The 19,585-nt window shown below is 40.1% G+C and overlaps 1 protein-coding gene across 4 annotated transcripts in view; it reads right to left on the bottom strand.

Annotated features, from left to right (window-relative positions):
- LOC102290566 (zinc finger protein 469) overlaps positions 1–19,585 on the bottom strand; it is a 218,745-nt gene that overhangs the window by 161,826 nt on the left and 37,334 nt on the right. For all 4 annotated transcript variants that reach the window (XM_042229024.1, XM_042229025.1, XM_005943707.3 and 1 more), the window contains one exon: positions 9,461–9,501. The gene's annotated coding sequence lies outside the window, so the exon portion shown is untranslated. The remainder of the gene's footprint in view (positions 1–9,460; positions 9,502–19,585) is intronic.

The following is a 19,585-nucleotide window of genomic DNA, read 5'->3' as shown; positions in this document are numbered from 1 at the left end:
ATACATAAAAAATAAAATGAAATGAAATAAATAAAGGCATTATGCACTGAAGCAGTCAGTGTAGTGACACTTGGAGCAAAAATGTAACACTTTAATCCCCAAAGACAGAATCCCACCCGCACCAGCACTGTTTGTTTTCCATTGCTATTCAATTTCAGTCAACATGGCAGAAGAGATGAGTAAAAAGTGAAAGGAAGGTAGAAAATAGCTTCAAAAATAAATCTCTTTTGGCGTATTATTATATTGGCATGACAGTTCAAGTGATATCAATGTCATAAGCAAGATCTAGTGCAGGAAATGGATAGGGATAAAACTGGCAGTGATTTATTGTTTTTTACTCCTGTCCTCATCACTTACAATACTCAAATACTGTAAATCACTAATAACTTTCTTTACTCTATACACCCTTTTCTTTTTGCCAATGCACTGTTTACACACAGCACCAACTGATGCTGCTAAACCTATGGAGCTGATGGAGCTGATGGAGCTGATGGAGCTGCAGAGCTGGAGCGAGGGAAAGAGCTAAAAGGAGGAAATATAAACTGTCCATTCCTGCTACCAGGATTTAGAACACAAGATTTTAGAACATTATGATGTACAGGCTTAGAGCACTGAGTTCAAGTTCAAGTTCGAGTTAAAATTTTATTCACCACATGCAGTGGTAGGTTGCCCTGCAGTGGAATGAACCCGCCCCCTGACCTTACACACACAAAACAGACATCACATGGGGATACAAGTCAGAGAACGGTTGCATTACAGAAAAACCACTGAAATTTACACTACAATGTGAAAGTACATTGTGGAATTCTGCTCTGTTATTGTTGTTACGGTTTGCATTCGACCATCAGCTGATGCAGAGGGACTGCGTGACATCACGCAGTCCACTGTAGCATGCCTGCTAATCCAACATTTTAGTGCTTTTAAGGTTATGACTGGTGATTTTACAGAACATTACCACCTTTTGAACAGTATTCTAATTGTCTTGGCCTGCTGTATGGAAATTGTGCTAGACACAGACTGTCTGTGTCTATGCCTGTGTCACATCTACAACTTGGCGTTGAGGAGATATCGGCATTGAGGAAAACATCCTGTCGGTTTCCTGTATCAAAGAAGTTGACACCATCAGAGCTTAACAGCTAATGACTAGTTACCTTCATATTACTTATGATAAGGTTGCTAAAGAACTGAATCTTGGCCCACCAGAGGCCGTAGGTTAAAAAAAATATATCTTGAACTCCTGGAATCCACATATCAACAAAAAACTGGGAGCAGGTGATATAATCATCTACATGCTGCAGACAGCATGCAGATGATTATATCTGTCTATTCCCATGTAGACAGTAGGCTGCATGGTGATGTGCACCTTCTTTGATTTCTTTAGTGTGTTTAAGGTAATTCAGCCACTGCTGTTGAAGGAGAAATGTTGGGAAAAACAAACTGGACCGGTCAGCTAATACAGGTGTACTTTATAGGAAGGGACAGAGCAGGATGTACTTCACAAGAAGACTGAGTTCATTTAAATCTGCAATAAATGCCTGTCAGTAGTCAGTAGCTGCCAGTGTTCTCTTCTACACAGTGGTTTGCTGGTGAGGCAGCATTAAGAATAGGGATGGACTGACTGGTTAAGAGAGCATGCTCTGGTGTTGGCATGGAGCTGGAGCCCCTTACATCAGTGGCAGAGAAAAGAACCCTCAATAAAATGCTTTCAATCATGGATAACAACAGGAACCCTCTGCACAAAGTATTCCTGAGGCCGAAGAACATGTTTACTAACAGACTACTGTCATTGTCCTGGACCACTGACTGAGGAACTCTATTGTACCCTAGGCTATAAGGCCCTTCAATGCATCACAGAAAGCAGGAGAGACACTGAGTTTTAAGCATAACTCTCTGCAAACCACAATCAAGACTCTTGATACAGCCTTTATTAGCTCAATGCACATGCACATCTACATTTACTTTCTTCTCCTTAACCTAGTTTTTATTAACAGCTTATTTCAGTTTAGTCAATAGTAGTAACAACTCTTGCACTGTGAATGGATCTTGTTTTGTTTGCCCCTTTTTCTTTTGATTGCCTACTGTTTATTGTGTTTTATATTCTGTTTTTATCTGTCTGTCTGTCTGTCCAGAGTATGTGAGATTTGCTATGACTCTGTCTTATTGGATGATTTGTGCAGTGGTCTGGGAAAAATCATCTGCTTCTGTATATGAATAAGAGCAGTGAGATGGTTGATATCCACTGAGGATAGCTGCATGGACTAAGTCTTTCTTGGGACAGGGTATGTTGATATGATGGAGGAATGCAAGTACCTGGGCATCCCCATCAACAATAGGCTGAATTGGAACACATGGAGTTGAGCAGGCTGTGTTTTGTGTTTTGGAGATCTGTTTTATCACTCTGTTGTGCAAGTGCAGTGACCTTTGTTGTGGTCTCCTGGGAGAGCAGCATAGCTGATGACACCAACAGAATGAATACATTTATCAGGAACTCTGGGTCTCTGATTGGCTGCAAAGTGGACACATCTGAAGCCGTGGTGGAGAGGTCATTGAACAAACTGTTATCCATCTCGAGCTGTCATGAGCCGAGAAGCAGGGTACACACTGGACAGGTTGCTAATTTGTCGTAGACAGACATCCATTCGGGGAAAATTGAAGTACCTGGAAAGAACATGCAAACTCTAGAGGTGGCCAGATAGGGAATTCGAACCTCTGGTCTTCTGTACTACTACTACTACTACTACTAATAATAATATAGCTGTGGCAAAGGTGTTTCCCAAATTTATCAAAGATTCATCACTATAGATTTATAAATGGCTTTTGCCTGAGTTCTGCTCAGCTGTCAAAGGCTTTTGGGTGGTGTAGCTGTTTTATGTAAGCTGTGTCAAACCAAATAATATAATGGTAATTTTTACTATAGTACATGGGTCTTTTTATTGCTCAAGGTGTATGATTTACATGTTAAATGTTTTACTGCATGTGCATTTTTGCTGTCTAAAAGTATAATCTACATCCAAATATCAATCAGACATGTTGCAGTTTGATCAAACTAAATTGAAAACACCCTAGGAAAATAAAGTAATAAAACACATAGGCATTTATGAGCTGCTTTAATAATGTATGCATAAAGAGTTCGTTCACAGCATTGGACTGTTGTCCATATAACATTTTCTTTTTCCACAGTTCTATTGACAATAACCCACGGTAATGAGAAACTAAGTGATTCATTGCTTTACTGTTAGAGGTGCACTCTGTCTCTGTATTTCTTTTTAATGGCCTGTTTGATAGATGGCCCAATGCTGTATGAGTATTTCCCACAAAGAGGCAGAGGGTGGAGAAGAGGGTGATGAAGCAATGGGTAGTAAGAAGAGGAAGCAGATATGAAAATCATGAAAGTTATGGAAAGCTGGTGAAGAGATGTCCATTTATAAAGCCGTCCAGTAAGTTCCAGCATGGGGCCACATAGTGGCTGACCAGTGAAAGTGCCCCAATGAAGGGGGGTACAGTTCAGAGTCAGAAGGGTCAGTCCAGGAGGGGTAAATGGACGTGTACAAGTTCCCTCCAGAACTCTGATTCTTACAAAAACACAAATAGACCTTTCATTTTTCTTCTTCTCCCAATGCTTCAGCCTTCACTCACTTAGCCAAGGAAATGATCAGTGACTGCTGTTTAAGTGAAAGCAGAGGCAATCCCCATCTTGTACACATATTCATTTGACTACACAGCACAGGGCTGGTCAATTAATCAAATTTTATTTTCCAACAAAAAGTTTGGCTCTAGTCAATACTGGAAACTCAACATGAAACGATCATTGTGCCACAATTCATATCACAGAGATAATGTAGCAAAAAAAGCAGCAAGAGCAAAGCCTCATGGGGCTCTTCATATTAAAGTATAAGGTGTTAATTTTATAGTCTTATGTTGTCTTAGTACTTAACTTTTGTTCATGTGTGATTTGATTTCCAGTTTAGCTAGCAGCAGGCCATCATGACTGAGGCTATGGTTGCGTTTCAGGAACTCTGGCTACAGTTTTATATCTTAATGCTAAAGAAAGCTGCAGCAGCTGTGCAGGTTAAAGAACACAAGAACTACAAGCAAGAACTGAGAAATCCATTGGTGTATCTGGATCCTACTTTGAGAACCACTGAACTAGAGGAAGTGAATGCCATAACAAGGTTTCTTTTCGTGAACTTTCAATGGAAAGCATTCAGCATGCCCTAAAACTGCTGAGGATATTAAGGTTAATGTGAACTCATTATAGAACATTCATATTTGATAAGTTAGATAATTTTCCAGGTCTAAATCCTCATATTCCCCAAGTAAGCTTCCCTTCCACATTTTTCCACATTAGAATCAGTGTAAAAGAACATGAATGAAAGCTTGACAGGGAAATTCCATATCATTGTGTTTTCCATGCTGATTGCTGCTGCTGAAGCATTCCAGATGAATGCATGCTTGCCTAATTCCACATTAGTCTCTATTACCGAGGCAACAGACTATTTCTCCAAATTAAGCTACCACTTTTTCCCTCTTTCACACTCTTATAGTTGGATATGTGTGCTCTAAAACAAACAAACTTAAATAAATAAGCACATGCATCGGTTCATGCTTGGTTCTCTCTTTGAGAATCACTCCTTAAGCCATTCAAAGCATGGGGACTTTGAATAGCCAATAATGTACAGCTTTCAATGTATGACCTATAATGAAAGTCTCATATGACATGCATTTCACTGAGTGATTTAATGGTTTACAGTTCCTGTTAAAAGCATCCAGCATAACAGAAGGAATAAAATCTAAACATAAATCAGGTCATGGGGTTACCCTGTAAGGTAAGACCCCGCTTGGGGAATTGGGACTATGCACACTCATGCAAACAAACACATACTTCAACTTAGACTAAGGATGGATATGCTGCAGAAAAGACACGTCTTGCCAGATATACTGCGGCCTTTACTGCTGTTGGGTTGTGTTCCACTTAACGCCCATCACTTTTACACACACACAATATATCACTCAGCTGCCTCTCACAATGCTAAGCTAGTGGGCCACTTAGCCAATCGATCACTGCGGAAGTCCCGAATGCCACCGGAGGAGGTGTAAGCAGTCAGATCAAACAGACTTTTGGATGACAATAGGGAAAAAAATCACACGTAACTTGTTCACTTTTAAAATCATGTGCTTACATTGTGTGTGCTGCATATTTAAACAGAAACACCTGTGCCTTATGCATACAGTGCACAACTAATAAGTTCATAAAACTATGGATTAGTATTCTTTGACATTTCCCAGAATATTTGGAATTAACAGTGAGTCTTTGAAGAGATTTGAAGAAATTATTTATTCTCATTAAGTCTGGTTAACAAATCATGTATCTGTCAGCCATTTGATTTGTTGAACTACTTTTGTAACGTATCAGCATCAGCTGTTTATTTTAATATTTGACTTTGATTGAATGTTGAATGCAGATCCAACAGAATACTCTCAAACTTTTTATATAAATCTGGAGCACAGACTCAAACTATACAAGGAAAACATCGGACAAATGCCAGCTTTCAGTAGTGTTACAGAAACATTTGGCTCAACACCAATACGTACCCTGCCCAACATAAAACCCTACAAGTCAGAATACTAGTCTATAAATATGCACATACGTATCAACACCACATTAACACTAAGCTATATCATGTGCTGTGCAGCACATTAGGTCTCTCTGCTGCCATACATAAAACAGATGAAAAAACAGATGAAAGTGATCTATGTATGACGTAACCCGTTTAATTCACACAAACCTCAACAGTGATTCACATATGGACTGAGCAGACGCCACAACAGTAGTGAAAGTTTGAAAGCTTGGTGGCACATCCAGAGGGGCAGCAGCTGACTGAACCCCAGCAGACCTCTGAGTCATCCAGCTGAGCAAACAGATGAGGCAGGAGTTTCAATAACGCTGGGCTCTCAGCAAACACGTGGACTTTTGCAGTCCAAAATGCACACTCCTGACAAAGGATTGTGGGTACCACAATAACACTGAAGTCAGAATTCATCAACACTGAATAGCGATGAAGTTTTCTACACAGCATCTAGAGGGAAAACTAAATCAAATTCTTTTAGACCATGTTGAGGAGACAAATGTGTTCCCGTGACCTCTCCAGTGCAGAGCGTTTGTAATTGTTTGTGCATTTAGACGTGATGGTATTCAAGAAAATTGCTTTGTTTTCCAAAGATTATGCCATTGTGCAAACCAGTTTCTCTTAGGAATAAATTCTAATTCTCCACAAATGCAAAAATGTCTGTCTCCTTATTAATGAAAGCTTACCCAGGCTGCAGAAAACAAACCTTAACACCACAGGGTTAGTCACACTTTAGGCATACATCAGGAAAAACACACAACTGGATAACTGTGGTCTTATTCAGACTAGTTTGCCTTTTCTGGTATAGGATTCTGTTAGACAGACATCTTCAGTTGGACCTTCTTTTTGTAGCTCCAAGGCATGGTGGATTAGTCATAATTTAAAACATCGCACCTTCCAGCTAAAATGTAACACATGGCTGAGCACATAACACACAAAATATGCTCACACACTGTGCAAGATCTGTGACATGGGCCTTATGTAACACTATGTGGTTATGAAAGTTCTGTCAATACAATGGCTCCTCTGAGCTCATGACCATTTCTGCTGTGCTCCAGAGGATCAACATGGCAGCTTAGAGACCAAGAGTGCTGTCAGTGATGGATTGTGCGTGTGTGTATGTTTGTAGGTGTACCACTAATATTAGAGTGGTGATTGGTTCTAGCCCATGGAACTATCTCAACTAAGAAGAATATTTTCCTTGTTTAATGAAAAATAAATCCTCAAGGCTGAATAGGAAACTAAATGACTTATTGAAGCAATCACCATCAGTCCTGGAAAATCTGTTTGGAGAATGTTTTAGTGTTTAATCGGTTGGAGGTTTGAATCGGCCGAAAGGGCCTTTATGCATCAACCATCTTAGAGGTGAAGGTGATAAAGGGTAAAAAGATTTCACAAAAGGTGGAGTTGTTGGACAGAATAAGATATTAAAAGAATATAACAAAATAAAGTATTGCCAGACTAGTATTAAAAATCAGTATTGCCAGACTAACAGCTCAAACCCCTCCTTAGTCTCAGGACTTCCACAGCTCTTGCCTGACAGAAGAAATGTGAGAAAAGACGTGCTCCCCTAAGATATCTCAGAATCTCCTTGGTAGCAAATAAGCCATAAAATGTAGCAGCAAAAATCTCCGGCATCTGCTTTTCAAAAGGGCCATAAGGGAGTCTTGACTTTCTCTTAGTTACATAAACAATGGAGCTCTAAAGTCTAAATGCCTTTAACAGCAAAGCTACTGCCTGGCCACTGCTTCCTCCTTCCCTCATTGCACAAACCTGTGCAAAAGGTCATACTGACCAAGTAAAACAGAGTCCTACAATCACAGAGAGCGAACATCCCAAACAGATGCGTGCACTTCCCAGGGATACACATTGGTGCCATTATTTCAAGAAAGAAAAAAAAAAACAAGAAAGATGTGAGTTTTCTATATCACCTCATCAACCGCAAACAAGGTTGAAAGCCTAGAGGGAAGGAAAACAGCCCAGAAAACAAATTAACGTTTGCAGGAAACACTAAATAACATTAAATATCGAAGAAAGAGAGAAAAAGAGAGAGGGGAAGGACAATGTCACGCTCCCTTGAACATTCCCAGCTTGAGAACAGACACCACTAGCTCTTGTTAAATTTCTTTGCATCTTTCAAGCAACTCATTGTTTTTAACAAGGCCAAACACTTTCTCAAAAGCAAAAGAATCTGCTTTGTTTTTCATTGAAAGAAAATGGGATTATGAGCGTTTCCCTCTATGGGAGCCAGCAAGCATTTTATTAGAACTGACAGGACATGTCTCTGACTGTGTCTGGGTGGGAGAGTTTGCGTGTGTGTGTCTATCTGTGTGTATGTTTGTGTGTGTGTTTACACAGCTGGAAGTAGATAGCAGAACCGCTTCACCTGGCGGTGGTTCCTGGAGTGTCTGCTGTGATCCCATTAAAAAGCAGACAGGCTCTGGAACCATCTCTTCAAAACAAGAGGACTTCACTTACCAAAATATCCCTGCATTAGAGCCCAAAAAGCAAGCCAAATCCCTACAAACCCCTAGTGAATTTACTTAGGGGGGTAAATGGTTCCCTCTCTAAACTTCTGATAGCTGATTGCTCTGGCAGGGTTCAGGTGGATCTGCTGAGTGGCCTCCAGCCCAGTTTCCCCTCCATTCAAGTTTCCACTCAGACCCAGACTTGTCTCCACACCTCTTTCTCATCTCTCTTGCTCCCACACCTACCCTCCCTCCTCACATCCTTCTCCTCAGGCTCAGTCCAAATGCCAAAAACTTTCATGCCAGATTTAGTGCAACTTCCATATCAGTAGGTGCTTAAGCCTCTGTCTGTTCTGTTGTCTCTTCCTCTTTTCTCCGTTTCTCCTTCTCTTCTTCCCATTATTACATTAAACCATGGCTGCGCCTGATATTCTCTGCTAGATGTAACTTGTCTTTGAGAAGATATCACACTGCACACAGTTAAAGTGGAGACCAAACCAAAAACAACTTCTCATTTTGATTAATCCTATTCTGCAGAATCTGACTCATTACAAGACAGAGAGGTCCAGAAGTACCAGCTGCCTGCACCTCACCTCACCTGGCCTGCCTGCACACATGCCCGTTTTCTAGGAAGGCAGAAAGGCCTTATGAACTGCTCGAATACAAAGACATGGGAACTGACAAGCCTCCAGGGCTCACTCACTTTTCTAAACAAGACCCTTTCACTATACACGCTCGCTTAGGCAAGCATGCCTGCCCTGAGTCACACTGTGTATGCATGCTTACAAACAGCCACATATCAAAACACACAAGCCATGAGTAGTAGATTAAACATCAATAATATTCTGGTTAATGTCTTGCTCTGTCTTGCAGAAAACAGGAATAAAGTTTATAGAGCATAACCATAATTAGCTTTGAGGGTGAAGTGGATAGGTGCGGTCAGTGAAGACGTCTGAGACACTGAAGCAGGCTGAAGTCCAGCAGGGCCTGCAATGTGGATCAAAGTGGCAGAAAGTGGGACAGTCTCTGTTTTATTAGCCTGCTGCAGCACGCCCTGCTCTGTTTACAGGCCTGATTGAGCTGCACTAAAACCAGACCACTGACTGCTCACTTATCATTTGTGCACCACACAGACAAGAAAAGCTTATATCCATGCATAAATATATAGTGCTAGCTCTTGAAAGCAAAACGTGTCATAGCTAACAAAGTGAAGCCCCCTTGCATGTATGTAAGTAAATAATAAGAGCTTGAAATCACAGGTTTGAATGAAAACACTGTGTTACTGGACAGGAGGAGATTGAAAAAATGATAACGACAGAGGTTGAATATAGAAGTATAAGCCTATATCTGCTTTATTTCATTTACCTGTGTGGTCTTGAGTCTTCAGCAAAGATCAAAACTGCAACCTGGGGAACACAAAAAGAAAATATGTTATGCAGATGTAGACATCGACTACCAATAAAATACAGTAGGTCAACCTCGGGCCATTCACAGAACTCTGCAGTGAGTTCAGCAGCTATAAAGTGCGATTAACCCAGGGGTGGGCAATCTCAGTCCTCGAGGGCCGGTGTCCCTGCAGGTTTTAGATGCGTCCTCGAACCAACACAGCTGATTTAAATGGCTAAATTAGCTCCTCAACGTGTCCCGAAGTTCTCCAGAGGCCTGGTAACGATCATGTGATTCAGGTGTGTTGACCCAAGGTGAGATCTAAAACCTGCACGGACTCCGGCCCTCGTGGACTGAGATTGCCCACCCCTGGATTAACCTCATCCATTACTGACACACATGCACAATGAGCTGAGATTTACTGTGAAGAATACTGTGGATACTGGTCTACACACAAGATGGTGGTATCATTTTTTTCCTTTTAATAAGAGTGATAAAGCTTCAGTCCTCCTGGGCTCATTTTCCTGCCCAGATCAAACTATGTCATATCTCGTATCTCAAAAAGAGTTTCATGTGCATGCGGACAAAAGGTGCAAAGTGCATAGAAAGTACTTTGCAACAAAGATTCATATGTTTTTTTCCGAGTGCAATATTAATGTGTAAATTATAGAGATTCAGAAGATGTCTGGCAATAAAAGCATCAGTGGGGTAAATCTCTTTTGCTCCTTTGAGCCAATCTACTTTACAGTCAGTAGCCGTAGACACGATGTAAACAAACAAGTAAATCAGCAGCATCGACAATTTCAGACACCTCAGAGCAAGTTTTGACTCCTACAGTGCAAGAGATTTATGGCCCGTTAGTAAAGTGATGCAGTCAAAAACAATTTTAGCTCTGATTTAGCGATTAATGGCTAACAAAATGTAGTGAACAGAAAAAAAAACGATGCAAAATTAAAGTAATATTTGATGCGACTGCTTTGCATCATCACTAGTTTCCCTAAGTGCACTTGCACAGTATCGTTAGCAAGTAGGTCATTCCAACCATCCTGGAGAACTTGCTACAGTTCTCCTGTGAATTCAGGCTGTCTCAGTTACTGTTTATTCTTTAATGAATGATTGTGTAATATCGATGTCAGAGATGTCCCTCTGCTCCAGGACTCTTATCTTGGATGATCCTGGGTGTGTGCTACAGACCTAAATGGACTTGAGCTGATTTTTACTATTTGGAAAACAAATGTCAGAAGTGTTATAACCTCACAGTTGTGTTTGACATTACCATGATTCTTAGTTATTAAATTGCCTGAATATATTTCCACCACTGCAATTTGGTTAATCCACTGCAATAGTAAATCTGTCTACAGGCAGACATCTGTATCCAAACACATTGCTGTTTGGTGCAGGCATGCCATGACAATCAAATCACAACGGTACATGTGTTTACCTGCACTTACATATACCCTTAAGAAAAATAAAGTAAATTAGAGTCACAAAACCTGTGAAACCCTTTTATTCCAGATTTACTATGATTCTGAACTTTAAAGCAAGATGTTAATGAACTTCTGTGCTTGATTTTTGCTTATTCCAGACAAACTTTATACTTTTTACAATTGCATTGGGATATGTGCCACAAACACCTGCACACATTCCACTGATTTACGGCGTCGGGAAATCTGTAGTTAATAGTCAGAGCAGTCAGATGTAGAGAGGCCAAAGAACGGGCACATGCTTAACTGTATGTTTTGAGAAACACACTTTCAATACACTGATCACACGTACATTGTACAGATGCAGCAGAACATGGATGCACACACAAACCCTTTGCAATCCTGTTTTGACAGGCAACAGGACTGAGTGTTGGAGATGAGGATGTGTGTGAAAGACTGGGCTTGCTCGCTGTGGATGAAGCTTTGGAACGCACACATGGAACACGTAATTGAATGAGAAATGGTCTCTCGTTGGATCAAGACAGTTTTCTGGCACAGTAATAAAAGCATGAGGTCGGTACAGCCTTTTTGCTGCCTTCATTCTGTTTGCAGCACTTTTATTTGGTTAGCCCCCTTAAGTGCTCCGTCTCTTTCCTCCCGGTGCCAAAGCATGCACAATATCATGAACCTGTGTTGTTCAATACGTTGCAAAAAGTATAAATCAAATCTAATAAAGAATGGAAAAGACTTGTTTCCAGGAGTGAGTGAGACATCGTGATTGGCAGAATGGTTGGCTGTTGCGCTGCTGTTGCTACTCTCCCTCTCCAGTGTCACATTTCTCCTGCCAAAATGGACAAGTGTTGTGCTCCTGGTTTCAGAATTTTATCACAACCATACAGCCACACACAAGCCAGTCTTCTCTGCTTGGCTTCTCAACCCACACCCTGACACCAGTGCTGCCATTCTCACTAACATAAACCACAGGTTGCTAAGAGGAATGAGTCAGTGTCACACTGATGAGAATCCCCATGATATGTGCAGCAGTTGGATGCAAACAAAAATAAATGATAATGAGCATACCACACAAGCATGACACGGGCAAATTGATTTACAATCCATCGCCACAGAGAAATAAACCATATGTGTCAACAAGCTTTTAGCTCTACATGCAACTGGCTGCCACCATCAACAGCACATTTCTCATTTCACTGGCACTCTGGGAAGGTTTTAAAGATCTCTGAAAGGAACCAAAATAATGGCCTATATTATGGTAAAAATAAAGGACACCCTCTGTTAATTCTCATGTCTTCAGGATGTGATTAAAAAATACTGGGGGCAACCAGTGCTACCCCTCAGCCTCCTAGTAGATGCACCTATCATATAAATGTGAAAATCCTATGTAACTTCCTTCTTGAATTCTTCTCAGTCATAAAATTTTCATAAAACTTGACCTCTGACCTTTACCTTGAGGTTAAGGTCACTGAAATTCAAACTCTGAGTTTTTTAACTGATATAGTTATGGTACTAGTTTGAAAATCATAGGCGATATCTTTCTTGACTTATCAAGTTCACAAACTTGGGTATCCACGCCATCTGCCCACTCACCCCCACAGTGGGGTGACCAAAATGTCAAAATCAGCCTTTTATGGCTGAGGGGTAAGAATGATCTAGTCTTAAAATTATGTCAATTAAACCAAAAAGGATCATTGACAAATACACGACATATTACTGAGCACCATTATATCTTTAACAAAAAGTAGTCCTATTAAAAACTAAGCACACCTCGGTCCCATTAGCTCGCAGAATCACCTTTAGATTCTTTTCTTTCAGCAATTCCGTTGCAGATTTGCTGCTGTGATCATTATCCTGTTTCATGACCCAGTTTCAGCCAAGCTTTAGCTGTCAGACAGATGGCCTTACATTGGACTCTAAAATATTTTGGAGTTCATGGTTGCTTGAATATATTCCACTTGTGAATAATCTTTCTCTCTGCATGATGATGGATATCAAATTGTTTGGAAATGACCTTAAAACCTTTCCCAAACAGATGAGGAGAAGACAACTGCTTTTTTATGTTCACTGACGATGTCTTTCCTCCTCCGCATTGAGTTAACAGGCACCTGAATTGCAAAAACATGTGCTTTTTATAGAGGTGGTCAAATGTGCTGATGATCAGTTAATCAAGTACGCTTGATTATCAGTTTATGTTCTTGATTCCTATGGAAACAGTAAGGATTGACTTTTTCACAGACTGCTTTTGCACTGTGGCTTATTTTTTGTGAAACAAATAATAATTTTCCAATACAATCATCATTTGTGTGGGACTGACATAACATGAAGGAGAAAACTTCCCTCTAACTTACATGGCATGTAAAGTATGATCATGAAATTCCCTAGACAGTTTCAGAGGCGTCATAATGTGAGAAGATTTAAAACACACACCATGTACTAACATTTCGTTTCCGATAAACAGAAACAGCCTCGAAGGGATGAAAATGAGTGGTGAATCATGTGGCCACTGCCAGAAAGTGCATCATCCACATGCTTCTGGCTCCAATTCACACCCCACAGACTCCCATTAAAACTGCCGTGGGATTTTCTGACCAGCCAAGTCATCTGTGCTTCAGTTTTGGTGAGAGAAATTCTAGTATTTTATACTAATAACATAGTTCTACATAGTTAGCAAATGTATAGTATATGTTAACCAAAGTTGCCTTTCATGGCTGATAACTTGGCTGACAACTGTTGCCTTCCAACTGGTTTGGGCAGCTCTGCCTGGTAGTGGAGCCTTCCTAGGACCATGATGAGCCACAACTCTATGCCAGACTGTCTTCACTGAGTGTGGTAATCAGCTCAGTGTGTTTAACTATTTATGCTAATAAATATGCATAATACTTCTTCTTTTCTGTCTTTGAAGCTTCTTCTAAACTGGAATCCTATTTGCCTCCTATGAAAGTCTTCCCCAGGATTCCAAGCTGTTCTACACTCTCTGTGAAGGAATATGAGGAAGTTTTTGTCTGCTGTAAAACCCTCCATCAGTCCGATCTCTCCGGGGAAGCCTGCTCAGTCAATTCCCCTCCTGCCATGCAACCTCACAATAGCTCTGGTTTCTACTGACCTCTACGCTCCCAACAAAATAGCTTCTTGAACTGAGCCCAGAAAAATTCTAGTTATTTCCCCAGCCATTGGTGCTTACTTTGAGACTACTGTGGATAGGTTGAAAGGTACACTGTCAGCTTTTGGATTCTGCTTTAGAGTCCAAAACCTTACTCACCAACTTTGGCTCACGACACTCCTACTTGCTTTTATACCTCCCATCTAAATATGGTCACCTCTGGCTCCAAAGACACCAACACTGTGGTGGCCAAAACACTAATGCTGAGGCCTCAAAACAGTCCAAGGTGCTTGTTTGTTTTTGATTCACTGAAGTTTTTGCCACTAAATGCTGAGCTGGTTTCCCTTCACTCTGCTCTACTTTTAAAACCCCAGCACAATCAGTATGTTTACATGATGCAGTCTGGTCTTCAGTGATTCATAAGAAAAAGTGATTCCGCTTCTTAGTGGAAATAGAGTTGGCACAATGTCAGACTGAAGATGAAAATTGTGGGTGCATATGAGTCAATATCAGGGTAATCACATCACGCAGAAACATTGACTAAGAAGTGCAAAGACAAGTAATATTAATGTTATGTGTACATGGACTATAATATCGTAACTGAAATACACACATGGCATCTTTTTACATCTTGTCATTCAGTTCTCTGTCAAAAGTATGTAATATGCCAACAAAAGCTGCATTAATGTTATTTCAGTCAACATAGATTCACTATCTTGGTTAATGTTAATCTTTACCAGAACGATAATGGCAGAAAATGTTTCAAGTGGGGACTGGGGTTAACAAAAAACAAGAATCAAGGTTACATAAGGTTACATTTTCTGTGATGTCATTTTCCATTACAAACACTGAGAACCACAAACACCAAGGCGCATTTCTTCGATTTGGTTGTTGGTGTAGACCAATTTTGCAGTGCTGACATGAGACCCGAACTCACGAGTGTTGAGAAGGTAATAGTAGTTCTTGGTTTCTTGGCTGCGTGCTTCTTTGTAAATTCTAATTCTGGTATTTTCAGACCCTTTTGCAATCTTTATACTCAATCACTGCCTTTCTTCTCTCATTTGTCTGTAGTTATTGCCAGGCTTTTTATAGATCAAATACTGCCTTGGATGGTCAATTGAATGTTTTCACACATCTAGTGGAGCCATGTGCTGTTTATATGGAAGGAGGTTTCCAGTCTATCTCAAATTCCAACTCTTCTGGCGTTGAATGAGTATACCACATTTCTGCATGTGGTGAAAATCTCAGTATCAAGAATCTTTTCAGATGTCTGTGCTCTCTATACGACTACAGAGCAGAAACACAAGAGTTGGTTGATAACTTTTCTAAACAATGAGAGAATTTCTGTCTCTAAGCTGCAGAATGGAGACAAATGCATTTTCACAAAAATTCATATCAACAAGTTAGCAGATCTCACATCATGTTCATTTTCTTATCAACTGTCTTTGCAGCCGCGAGTCACGTGACACGAGCCTTCTGCTACTTAGACATAGCTGCAAACAAAAGATTATTGATGTGTTTCCCAACCTTAGACCACACATGTAGAGAATTAATATTTACAGGGAAGGAAATGATGGCGGTGTTTACCAGCTTTTATGGAGAGAAGCAAATGGTTCTTGCTTAGGATCCAAAGGTAATGAGTGGTAGCTGTCTGTACTTCCAGGGCACAACTGTGACAGTTGGTTTTACTCACAGGTTTATATCAAGACAGTAAGGTGACAGATAGTAGATTTAAACTGAAAATGAAAAGCAGACCGTAGGTCACTGAGAAAGTTTTTTAATTAACTCCACATTTTTTTCTGGCACACCCAGATGCTCTTTGCTTTTAATGCTATCCATCTATTCTCTCATGTACACACAAAAGCACACAAACACTGAGTCTTTACACTCAAAGCCCAGAACAAGTGTCATCCTAGCAACAGTTTTAGGACTTTGTGTTACAAAAGTAACAACAAAAGCAGGAGTAATGCCATCAATGTTAACTCAATAAGCTAAGGTTTTACTTAAGGTATTACTGTGTGCGCATAGCCTGAAATATTACCAAGACTTTATAGCTCAGGGCATAAATATTGTCCCTTTTAGATCATTGTCACAAATACCTGTGATGCGTATCAGCCTGAAGGGGAAAAAAGCCAAGGTAACAACCACATGCTCTTTAAGTTAGCTCAAAGTCGGAAAAAAAAATCCAACTGGATAATTCCAGTTCTGCAACTTGCTGCAATAATGACTAAACCAGTATGAATTATTGTTATTCCTGTTTCTAATTAGGTTAGACTCCAGCTTTTTATTGTTATTATTCATCAGATCCTGCAGTTCCACCTGCATTAAAAACACCATTCCAAGACCTAGTGGTGACCCGCAAATGTTTAACACTGCTTCAAGTTCAAGTATTTCTTTAAAGCATAGAAATATAATTGCAAACACATTGAAAAAAAGTTTCTGGTAGATAAGAAAACCTTTATAAAAACTACGTGTTCTGTAGAAAGACCACATTTTAGTTGTTTCACCAAGTAATTCATGTTAATCACGATAAAGAGCTTATTATTCACTCTCAGGCTAAAAGAAGTTTTTTTACAAATGTTATTTTGCCTTTGACATAGCTCATTAAACAATCTCTCTACAGACTACAATCTTGACAGAAGGTTTATGGGAAAATGAGATCAGCATCTGTCTCTGGATGATGATCATGACTGTGGATTTACGCCATGAAGTTCACATAAGGATACAAGCAACAAGTAACTTTCTGACATGTTTTTAACTGTGTTTTTCCAACAGCATTCTTCTAGATTCAATTATTCGAGCTTCCATCATTCAACTGCAATCCAGATGATAAATCAAAGACGTGAGTCAGAACAAATTACTAATCTAATCTACAGTTAATAAATAGCAGCTTCACTCATAGCTGGACTGGCGATTTTTGGTTTTTATGGGCCGATCGATTTTTTTTTTTTTTGGAAGGGTATAAATAATGAAAGGTATTGGATTGGCCAATTGGTCATGATCGACTCTGGGCTGGACCAATTACAGCCGAGGAGGTCGGATGCACCCTCCCCCCTTGTTTAGCAATCTTGTAGACGAACTAAAGAAAATGGAGAACAAAAAAAGGAAAGGAGGTGCAGAAAAAATTAGGGCCAAAAAGAAACAAGCCCTTCAGGCAGACGCTGCCAAATGTGTAAAAATAACTGAATTGTTTGGCGGTAGCTATGGCATAGCTTCCACAGATTTAGCAACATCAGCAAGTGGTGGAGGCCAGCAGGTGGATAAGGGAAAGGGGAGGCAAGAGGAGGAGAGACCCGAGGCGGCCGCCGTGTTGTGCCAAAAAGTGATTTCCAATGTTTCTGTGTATTTTTTTATGTGTAATATCTTTATGTATGTTGGTAAATAGACTTCGGTGAACAGCGTTTACAAAGGGATTATATATAAATTTAAAAATTATCTGTTTTTTCAATATCTTTACAGTCTGTGTTATTGTACTTACATTATAACCAACCCGGTCCTTTATCCCACTTAAAATATTTTTACAGAACTATTGTCAATATTTGCTGCCATTTCTGCTGTCCTCTTGACCAACTTACTCTTACAAAAGACATTTTTAATGTTAATGAGATTTTTTTAACTGCATAAATAAAGGTTATATAAAGTTTTTGGCAAATACCGGAAATCACTTTTTGGCACAACACCGCTCATAGTGGCAGAGGAACTGAACTTCAGGTAAGAAGTTATGACCTGCTGTCTATCTGTGTCAGATATAAACCAAGTTTAGTTGTAGTTTGTTTTCGTTGTGCTGACTTTTTACAGTCGCTTAGAATAACTGGTACTGCGTACTAGCTAGCATGACGGAGTTTATATACTGCTGGGCGGGTGCTATGAAGTTACTGATAGTAAATTTTATTTTATGCTTAAGGTTAGTTTCTCAAACTCCTCAAAATCTTAACAAATTGTGCCAATCCTTACATGTTGCACCAGGCTGATTTATCATCAAAAGTGGAGAAGTCTGTGACAGAGGAGACAGAAGAGCAGCAGAGAGAGATGGAGCAAGAGAGAGAAATAAAAGAGCAGGAGAGAGAGATGGAGAGATGACTTTATGTCATCCATGAGGGATGCATTTGACAAATGTTTCACATATTATAGCCCAACATGTTACTTATAGCAATTTTGATACGAGCAATCAGTTTTTGGCAAATACCGGAAATCACTTTTTGACAGACAATCACTTTTTGGCACAACACCGGCTATTGCAGTTAATAATACAACAGCTTCTTGCCATTTTTTGTGTTTCTTTTTATCGCTGTGTAACTGAGTTCAATTGAAAGCCTGCATGTGCTAGTACCTCTTGCCACAAGTTCCCAGAATCCTTTGCGGTTTTACCCCTGAATGACGTCACATTTTTGGTGGGCCGGTCTCTAGTCAAAATGCCTGGGCCGATTTTTTGTCCCAGTCCAGCCCTGGCTTCACTCCTACAGGGTGCAAGGGTAGTGAAATCCAGTTTGATGTTGTACTGTTTATGTTTACAGTGAACGTGCAGGATACGTAAATGTCTTAAATCAAAACCATACTGTAATCCAAACCGACATGCCACTTGAAACCACTAGCCTTGACAGCCTGAGGTCAAGTCACACTTATGCAGGAACAAAAACATCACAGCAGTCAGCTTGGAAACACAAACACCATCAACAGCGACACCACAACCCATCCTATCATATATCCCTCCACTAGCAGAACTAGCACGTCCAGGAACCTACACTAAACCACAGGTCCCATAGGAGCTGGGGGCAGAATAAATGAAAAACCAGACACGTCCAACACTACTGTTTGCCTACATAAGACTGAAGCACACATATGTAAAATCAGTACTACTGGATGTGTTTTGACTAAGTTGTAGACATAAAAGTGTATGAGATCATTCTAATATTTATTCATTATTAAAATAATTAATATTTGATCTCACAAAATGAGTCCTTTTGCAGTCCAAACTGCTAGAGCAAAGCAGCATCATATTCATGTTTGTCAACAGCACTTTCTATCATCACTGATCACTACTTAAACCCAAAGGTGCAAGCACCCATCATCTACCTCTAACACTTTCCAGCCTTCCCTTGGCTACTGGACATAATGACTAACCCCCACCAAGTCAGGACTGTTTGTCAGGCACTAAAAAAATGAAAAACAAGCACACTAAAAGTGGAGGTTCATTTTTAGATGCAATTGGTTCTGCCAAGAAGTTAAATTTATTAGAAGGTTTGTCCACAATAACACATTAAAACCCTATGAGAGGGTGCATGTTTTTATTCTGCCTACAGTAGGAGTTTTCAATGGAAAGTGGAGGAGGGTAATAGCTCCGGTAAGAGTCAAAGTACACTGCAAAAGTACTCAAGTGGTTATTTACTGTAGCAAGAGTGTGTGCTGGAATTGGACAGAGTCGTGTTCTGTATCTCCGAGGGAGTTTAAGGCATTCGGTGTAGTGGTCAGGCTGGATCACGAGCCAATCTTAAGAGTGTGCCTCGTGTCTCAAACAATGCTTTTGAGTTACAGCACAGTGTTTGAGGTTAGGACATGTGGTTGAGG

This window comes from Haplochromis burtoni, unplaced genomic scaffold (genome assembly GCF_018398535.1).
Source record: "Haplochromis burtoni strain Fernald_Lab_line unplaced genomic scaffold, NCSU_Asbu1 Contig_375, whole genome shotgun sequence".
NCBI classification, from domain to species: domain Eukaryota; kingdom Metazoa; phylum Chordata; class Actinopteri; order Cichliformes; family Cichlidae; genus Haplochromis; species Haplochromis burtoni.
Note: the sequence above shows the minus strand (reverse complement) of the source record. Positions and strands in the feature narration are given on the sequence as shown.